Source organism: Lygodium microphyllum, chromosome 30 (genome assembly GCF_053477565.2).
Source record: "Lygodium microphyllum isolate KBCC chromosome 30, Lygodium_microphyllum_v1.1.10, whole genome shotgun sequence".
NCBI classification, from domain to species: domain Eukaryota; kingdom Viridiplantae; phylum Streptophyta; class Polypodiopsida; order Schizaeales; family Lygodiaceae; genus Lygodium; species Lygodium microphyllum.
The window spans coordinates 19,843,794-19,851,727 of NC_141164.1; positions in this window are offsets into that span (position 1 = coordinate 19,843,794).

Consider the following 7,934-nt stretch of genomic DNA (forward strand, 5'->3'; position numbering starts at 1 on the left):
ACAACTGATCACCGACGTGTACGTGGTTGCACATTGAATTTATCCTCAACAAAACTACTTACAAAATTGGAAACTTGAAAATTCACACAATGCGAAACATGGTCAAAATAGAATATCACATATTGGATTTAGCATTGCGAAACTATGAAATACACGGTAGATAGTGCATCGCACCAAGTACAACTAGAGCTAGGGAAAATTTAGCTCCATTTTACAGGCCACTACTATCAAATATTTGAAGGTCTATTGGAAAGATAACCCAAAACTAAGATCCTTACAATCTACAACCAAACCTGAGCTAAAAACATAGATCCAATTACAAGGTAGCTTCTCAAAGCATATTGTTGACATTAAGATTAAATGCATCCTTGTTATTGCAGATCCTGCGAACAAGAACCAGATCTATGGGCTTAATAGTGATATGTCGGGCATGAATGGCTAAAAGTTGACCATCACTCATTAGATCAATCAAGTAGCTTTCAATTGCTTCTTGGAGAGCAAGCAAGGCTTGGATTGACCATCGCCCCACATTCCTTGCCTGGTTCCTCGAAAAGAACTTGTGATGATGCCCTGACTGTAGATCTTGCAGTATTTCTCGCACCAACCTGGAGAATGGTGCCTTAGGAATAATCAAGTCGGCACTCTTCCGGAATTTCCTTATCTCGCGTAGCGCAGCTGTGCATGGTCTCCATCTTCGCTTTTTATGTGTTGGAGGGCGTGTATTACAAGCTGGAGCAGTAGTGGGAGGTGGAGCAGCTGGAGCATGTGGACCACCATTTCTGGACAATGGCGAACCATCATTATCGACCATACTAGGGCCACCATTGTTGGCCACAGTAGCGCCACCATTATTGGCTGCAGTAGGGCCACCGTTATCGGTCACCAGGGGATCTTTGTCACTCACAGTACGCTCACTAGATTCGGAAGAGTGTTGAGCTCTTGCTCTCGCAGGCGCCTTTTTGATAGGAAGCTTGGAACGTGCCATGGCTGTGATGATGAAGGATAGAAAGGTGGAGGGTAGAGTGGAGAGCAATGGGAAAAAATGAAAGGAGAGACGACTTAAATACGAAACTTTCAAACTTACTGTGGTGTAAATGAATTTTAAATTTATCATTTCATTTCATTTCTCCACCCCATCCCTACCTCTCTCTATCTCCTGACACCCCCCTCTCTCTCTAGGCCAATGAATGTTCCAATGTTTAGAATTTTCATATCTTTGTCTTAGGATTTCAAAATGGACTTTTCATAATTAAAAAACAAAGTTTGAAATCGACTTTGAAAAATATAGTGACAAACCTTTGAAATTTTAAAGAAAATTTATAAGACATCTCATGTTAGAGATATGAGTATTGATGTGTCATATCCTTGGGACTTGTGCTCTCTTGTGGACTCTAAATGCATCAAAATTATTATCTTTATCTAGGTCTCCATTTTTTGCCATCTCTCTCTTGGGTTGCCAACCATTCTGCGTGCCGTTGTCTAGCTGTGCTGTTTTCATATCTTGCTTTTCTCACTTCATATATTGCCCTACTTATAGATTCTGCTTGAGATGTTTTTGACTTCTTTTCTTTTTCCTCGTATCGTATCTCTAGTCTCCTATACCACCATTGGAATAATTGCCTCATAGAATTGGAATCATTGATGCCACCTCCATGATCAGTTGCCTTTTGAAAAGCACAGCGAGCTTGCCAGTGAGATCTTTCCATGCCTTGAGTTGACCATATTGCCAAACTTCCTTGATCTGCAAAGTATGGACCATGTGCTTCAAGTATATGCTGCACAAGAAAAGAGATTAGAAACACAAAGTAATTCGAAATGATGATTTTTTTTTGCAATGGTGATAATACTGACCATGTAGTGTGTTATGCTATTTGTAGTCCATGCCTCCACCATGGACTTATGAAATTTAGCAGCTGTCTCTTTAAATGCATTGGCATCACCATCCATAAACCCCAACTTCTGTAAGAGAGCTGCTAATCTATCTAGGTGTATCCACACTTCTGCCTTCGCAATCCTCGTTCGTCCCCCATTGCTCCAATCTGAAACAGCAAGGTGCAACTTTTTCCATGCTTCGTACTTCTCTGGTTGTTTTACTAGTATATTGCCTTCCTCATCTCGAGGTGGAGATAAAAACTTCCTAGCCTTGGGCCCGCCAAAGCATGGTTTACAAGGAACATTTTCACTCTTCCTCGATTTTTTCTCGTCCTTTTTTATTTCTACTTGGCCTCCGTGCAATCCAACTTCAGAGAGGACTTGTTCTACCTTCTTGCATGTAGCATCAGATTCTGACACGGGCTGCATCTTGTATGCAAAGCATATATATTCATATACTAGCTTCTCAATTATTCTAACCAAACAATGCAATGTGCAAAAGTGAACCCTTGTTAGTGATATTTCCAAAATAGGGCGCCAGTTTGGATCCACTGGAATTAGCATTCCATTTCTCATGACTTTCTGATCACGTGTCGGAGCACCCTGTTGTCCTGCCTTGGCAAGCCATTCTTTCTTTCCATCTTTCCCTTTCTTCCTAGTTTGCATGCAGTATATGCACGGAAATTTTGCATTTGCTGCATTTGATAAACCAAACATACACTTCAATGTTTTTAAATCACCTGCAAGATGCCATTCAACTTGATAGTCCCCAAACCCCTCAACATGTAAAACTGCTCCATTATTTTGCTGTTGAATAACACTGGGTATATTAGTGAGGTTTAAAAAAACTTTAAGTACTTCATGGTCCTCCTTTGGTACTTCAAATGCTGCAAGCCACCATATTTCATTCTCCGATTGTACACTGAAGTATAAAGGATGTTTTTCATCGATGTTGGGATCCAATGCTCGATTCATAAGTGTTATACTCACACGCTCAAGTTTTTGCCCCTTGATAATCTCACTCTCATCAAGTTTGAGGACAAACTTAAGCTTGCCTCTACATTCTTCCATAGACATATTGTAAAACTTGACCATAGCAATTTGAACCCTACATATATCCAATACAAAGTTGTTGGATGCATTCAATACAAAGGCAACTTCTTTGGAACCATACTTCAATATGTGTGTGTGTTCCAGATGCGTAGGCTCACCAATTAGTTCTAAAACTTTCTCATTTAGTTGTTTTCGAGCCTTCTTCACGTGAAATGGTTTTGGCAGAGGCATTACTCGCTTAGTATTGAAGACTTGCTTAAAACCTGTATCCAATTGTTGATAGAGCATACTATATGACTCAGAACTCATTCCCACCTTGTCACATAATCCTTGAGCATCTGTAGCAGTAAACAAGTTGCTCACATCCCTAAGACGTTCACTAGCAACACCATCCACAATGTCCCTGAATTTACGATTTTCCAATGCATTTTTGACCATATTCTTGCTAAGGACTTTGGCAATAGTATCATTCTCTGTATGAGGAAACATATTTCTCATTGTAGTAGATTGAGCATATATCCGTCTATGATATTGTCCACTTCCTTTGGCTAATTGGCCAATTGGTTTAACGGATCGGATGCGCCGACGTGCCTCTTTGGTTTTTAAAGTGGGCCCAATCTCCAAAGTTTTTGTGAGCTTCCTCTCTATGTTTTGATTCTCCTTCTCCAAGTCATTGACTTTAGACTGTAACTCCATATTTTGCACGTGTGTAGCATGCATAGCATCTTCAATGACAGACATTGCTTGTTGTAGGTTCTGGTTCTATCTATCCTTCTCAGCCAATAATCTATCATTTTCCATCAAAGACTGCATATTCCCTTGTAATCTTGTCTGCATATTTGTCAAGGTTTGATGAGCCCCTGCTATTCCTTGTGTGACAAGTCTGCATGTGTATCCATACAATCCTTCATTGCCTTCACAAGCAAACTTTACAAATGATGTAAGCCCTTCAAATTGTGGTGGCCTTCGAGTGAGTGGATCGGGTGGATAAATGCACCCATCAACCCAAAGGTCCACATTTTTTTTCCCTGCATTTCTTTCTTGTTGCATCCTGCATCTTATTGCATCATCTCTTTCCATAGTTCTTTTGAACATTGGTGCATATTCATCCTCCAATTGAAAGTGAATATCTCTCTTTCTCTTGGTACATCCTGCACCTGCATTCTGCAAAAAAAAAGAGTATGCAAATGTTAACTTGGATTAACATTCAAATAGCAGAACTACACCCCTTTGATTCACTATATCTGTGTTTTTTTTAAAACCCAGTTGGTTCTTGTCTCTTTCTCTTGCTTTCAGTCTTGATAGACCCTAATCAACCCCTAATCAGCCTGTAATCTTGGCTTTTAATCTACCTCTAATTAGCATCAAATCTTATCTTCTGTTCTATCCAAAATATTCTCTCTCTCTCTCTCTCTCTCTTTCTCTCTCTCTCTCTCTCTCTCAACAAAAATTCATCAAGGAAACCCTAAACACATTCATACTGAAGCTTGGCTAGTGGAAAACAATAACATCATCTTATCTTCTACCCTAATTTACTATCTGTCACTCTATCACTTATTTTCTTTCTTCATCTCACACAGTCCTCTCTGTCCCCCCCCTTCTCCCCTCCTCTCTCTCTCTCTCTCTCTCCCCCTCTCTCTCTCGCTCTATGAATTGATGCTTAAGGACTGAACAACAACTGTGAAGAATAATAACATCACAAAGATTTAAAAAATAAAGATACCTCCATTATCACTGGATTGCTTGTAGTATAGACTGTTGAAGACGGAGATTTCTTACTGCATATTTCTGAAGAGGAAGATGGCTTGTAGCAGGGTAGAGTGTGTTGTAGATAGAGATTCTTTGATTTCAACAAATGGTATCAAAACTACTCCCCAATGCTACTTCAGAAGAACTCGTATGCAAGAAACCATATTCTGGAGGGAAAGAGAAGAATGCACAAAATTTGGGACAAAACTAGAGCTTTCTGAGGGAATGAAAAAATGCCCAGAAATAGGTATATACTTGTCCAAAAAAGACGAAAATTTACAAGGAAACTCTTGAGTCAAAAAGGTGTCTCTGGGTAAAAAATAATCTTAAAATATGATGTGTACGTCATTTTATATCGTTTTTTAACTTCCGCTCTTTTAAGAAGCGAGAATGAGAATGATTGAAAAGTCATGAGGGCACTAAAGAGGGCATTAAAGAGTCATGAGGGCATTAAAGAATGATTGGCTGCGTTTTTAGAAAAAATAGAATTGTATTTTTTTAGTTATGAGGATTTTGAGAAAAAGTGACCTTATCCTGCAGTTTGGGAATAAAATAATAGGTGATATCTATTGAAAACACAAAAATGAGATTTTCTTGATTGTAGAAGATCTCTTTTTATAATATTATTTTGGAATCTCATTTTAGAGAGAGAGAGGTGAGAGAAACCCCTTAAGGGGCAAAAAAGAGAGTCCATATTTCTCCTAATGTAAATCGCATCATCTGCACCTTTCCTATATAACACGTGTTATATTGTTGAAAAGCAAAGTGCTTGCTGCTTAATCTTCTCAGATTTAGAAAGAGTTTGCATTGGGTTTCTTGTTAATAGGTAATGCGTGATAGACACATCCCATGATGGAATAGAGGCTGCATCAATTTTGCATGAATCCTCACACTCACTAATATCAACCCACTCTTCCTTAGGCTCACCAAAATCTACTAGACACTCTACAATATCCTGCAGCTTTGGTGACTTGCTCTTAATCTCATAGTCAAACTCCTACAAAGAGATCAACCACTTGGCTAGGCAATCAAGGGTTTGAAGCTTGTTCAATAAATAACCGCAATCCTTCTACCTTGTGAAGAACACCACCTTCTCATAAAGAATATAGTGTTTGAACTTCAAAATGAATGGCTTGTGTACTTAAATAAGTAAACTTATAAATGAATCAGTGTGGATGTGCACAAATAGTCCTTTCATGATTTCACTCTAGCGTATGAAAATGCGGATGCAAAGTAAATGGCCTACGTGCTCAAACAAGTAAACTTATAAATCAATTAGTATGGATGTGCACAAATAGCCATTTCATGATTTCATCTAGCATATTGCTTCATTGCTAAGGCAGCACCAAGTTTACCTGTGCAATTGCATAATTCAATTGATACTTAACTCCCACAACCCCCTTCTCTTTAGTGTTTAAGATTTTGCATTCGATGGGTAGGTTAAAGGGTATTTCAACTATGTTTCTTTATATATAAAGTGATAAAAACCCATGACGATACACAAATAGGGGTAAACCTAGGCAAATCATTATGCTTCACGTCCATTATATTTGCACAAACATACTTGTAAATTTTTGTAATATTTCATACACAATACCTATTTTTTTCTATTTTCTTTGGCTCAAAACCATATTTTTGATTTTTTATTATTTTATTTATTTAAAATGTTGTATTTTCTAAAAAATTTAATCCAAATTAATGCACACTTTGATCCATCATCAGATTTAATTTTATCCCATATGAATATGATTTGATTCCTCGAAACCAAGAAAAACATCATTTTTTCACTTAAAACACGTATTTTGAGGTTTTAAAAATTAATAACTCACACACAAATACACAAATTCTAAATTTTATGATTCAAAGCCCTTAAACATATCACAATCAAGCTTCAAATAAAGTTTCACCGCATATGAATAAGGTTTGCACCGTTAATTATAAAAAAGAATCCGAATTTCTATTAAAAATAGGCTTACTGCCATTTTTTGGGTTTTGGGTCTCATGAAGTGACTTTTTCAGAAAATGATTGGACCTACCATTGGTATCCAAATGGTGTTGGTCATCACTCCTCAACATTAACATAATCACACATCAATCTAGCTCAAGCTGGACAATTGATCTTCTCTAGATAATTCCCACATGAACAACCCATTGGAGGAGAGAGAGAGAGGGAGAAGAGAGAAATACTGATTTCACATCTTTCCTATTAGGCTATCAATCCCAGAGTTGAGACCGGAAAAATGGAGCAAAAAATTTGCACAAGAGGTTGGTGTGATCAAATCATAGGCTTGTTCTTGACCTCCATAGTCCCCCCCCATCAAATCATGTCATGTACAACACCGCCTTCTTCCTTTCTTTTTTGTAACCCCCCTCTCTCCCTGTCATGTGAAATTTTGGGGGTTGGGGGGGACCCTAAGGGTCATACCCTTTCACCATAAGTTGCTTTTGCATTGCATTTGGTCCTCCTCTTGCCCGTTGACCGGCCTTTGGCTATCACAGTTTTTGGCATCTGACTTGAAGTTTGTAAAAGTTTTTCTAACTATCTTGTAGTTCATCAAAAGAATTAGATAGGTTATTCATGTCAAGAAGTGATAGATGCACCAACATTTGTTTGCATATGTGTGAAAGAGAGAGGTTCAATAAAAAGTATAAAGATATATTACACTTCTTGTGGGCTATGGGGGAATGAAAACGATTTGTAGATATAAGACAAAGTCATAGTTTTGTATATGCCCCATAAAGAAAGAGAGAGACAAAGAGAGTGAGGGGGGGGGGGGGGGGGGGGGAGAATCCATACACTTGCAGGGGAGAGGTTTGGGTGGCTCCATGCTATGAGGAAGATGGGAGAAAATAAAAGTATTCTATGTTTGATTATGGACTTGGATACTTACACAAAGGGGCCATCTATCTACATGCTAACAAGGGAACCAATGTAAGGTGGAGGAGGAGAACCAACATCAAAGCCCAAATATCCAGGTGCAAAAAAAAGTAGCCCCATTAGAGATAGGAATAATGCTAGATGTAGATTTTGAGGTGGTTAAACTAGATCATACTATTAGATCCCTACTAAAGGGAAATACCCTAGGGATCAATGGGTTGCTTAATGAATTCTTCCAACAATTGCAAGAAACCTAATAAAATCCCTAACAAGTATTTGGAGGAAATCCATAAGTATAGCGACACTTTCTATGCTATTAATGAGGGAGTGATTAAGCTTATTCTCATAAGAAAGGTGACAAGAATGTGCTTGCAAATTGACA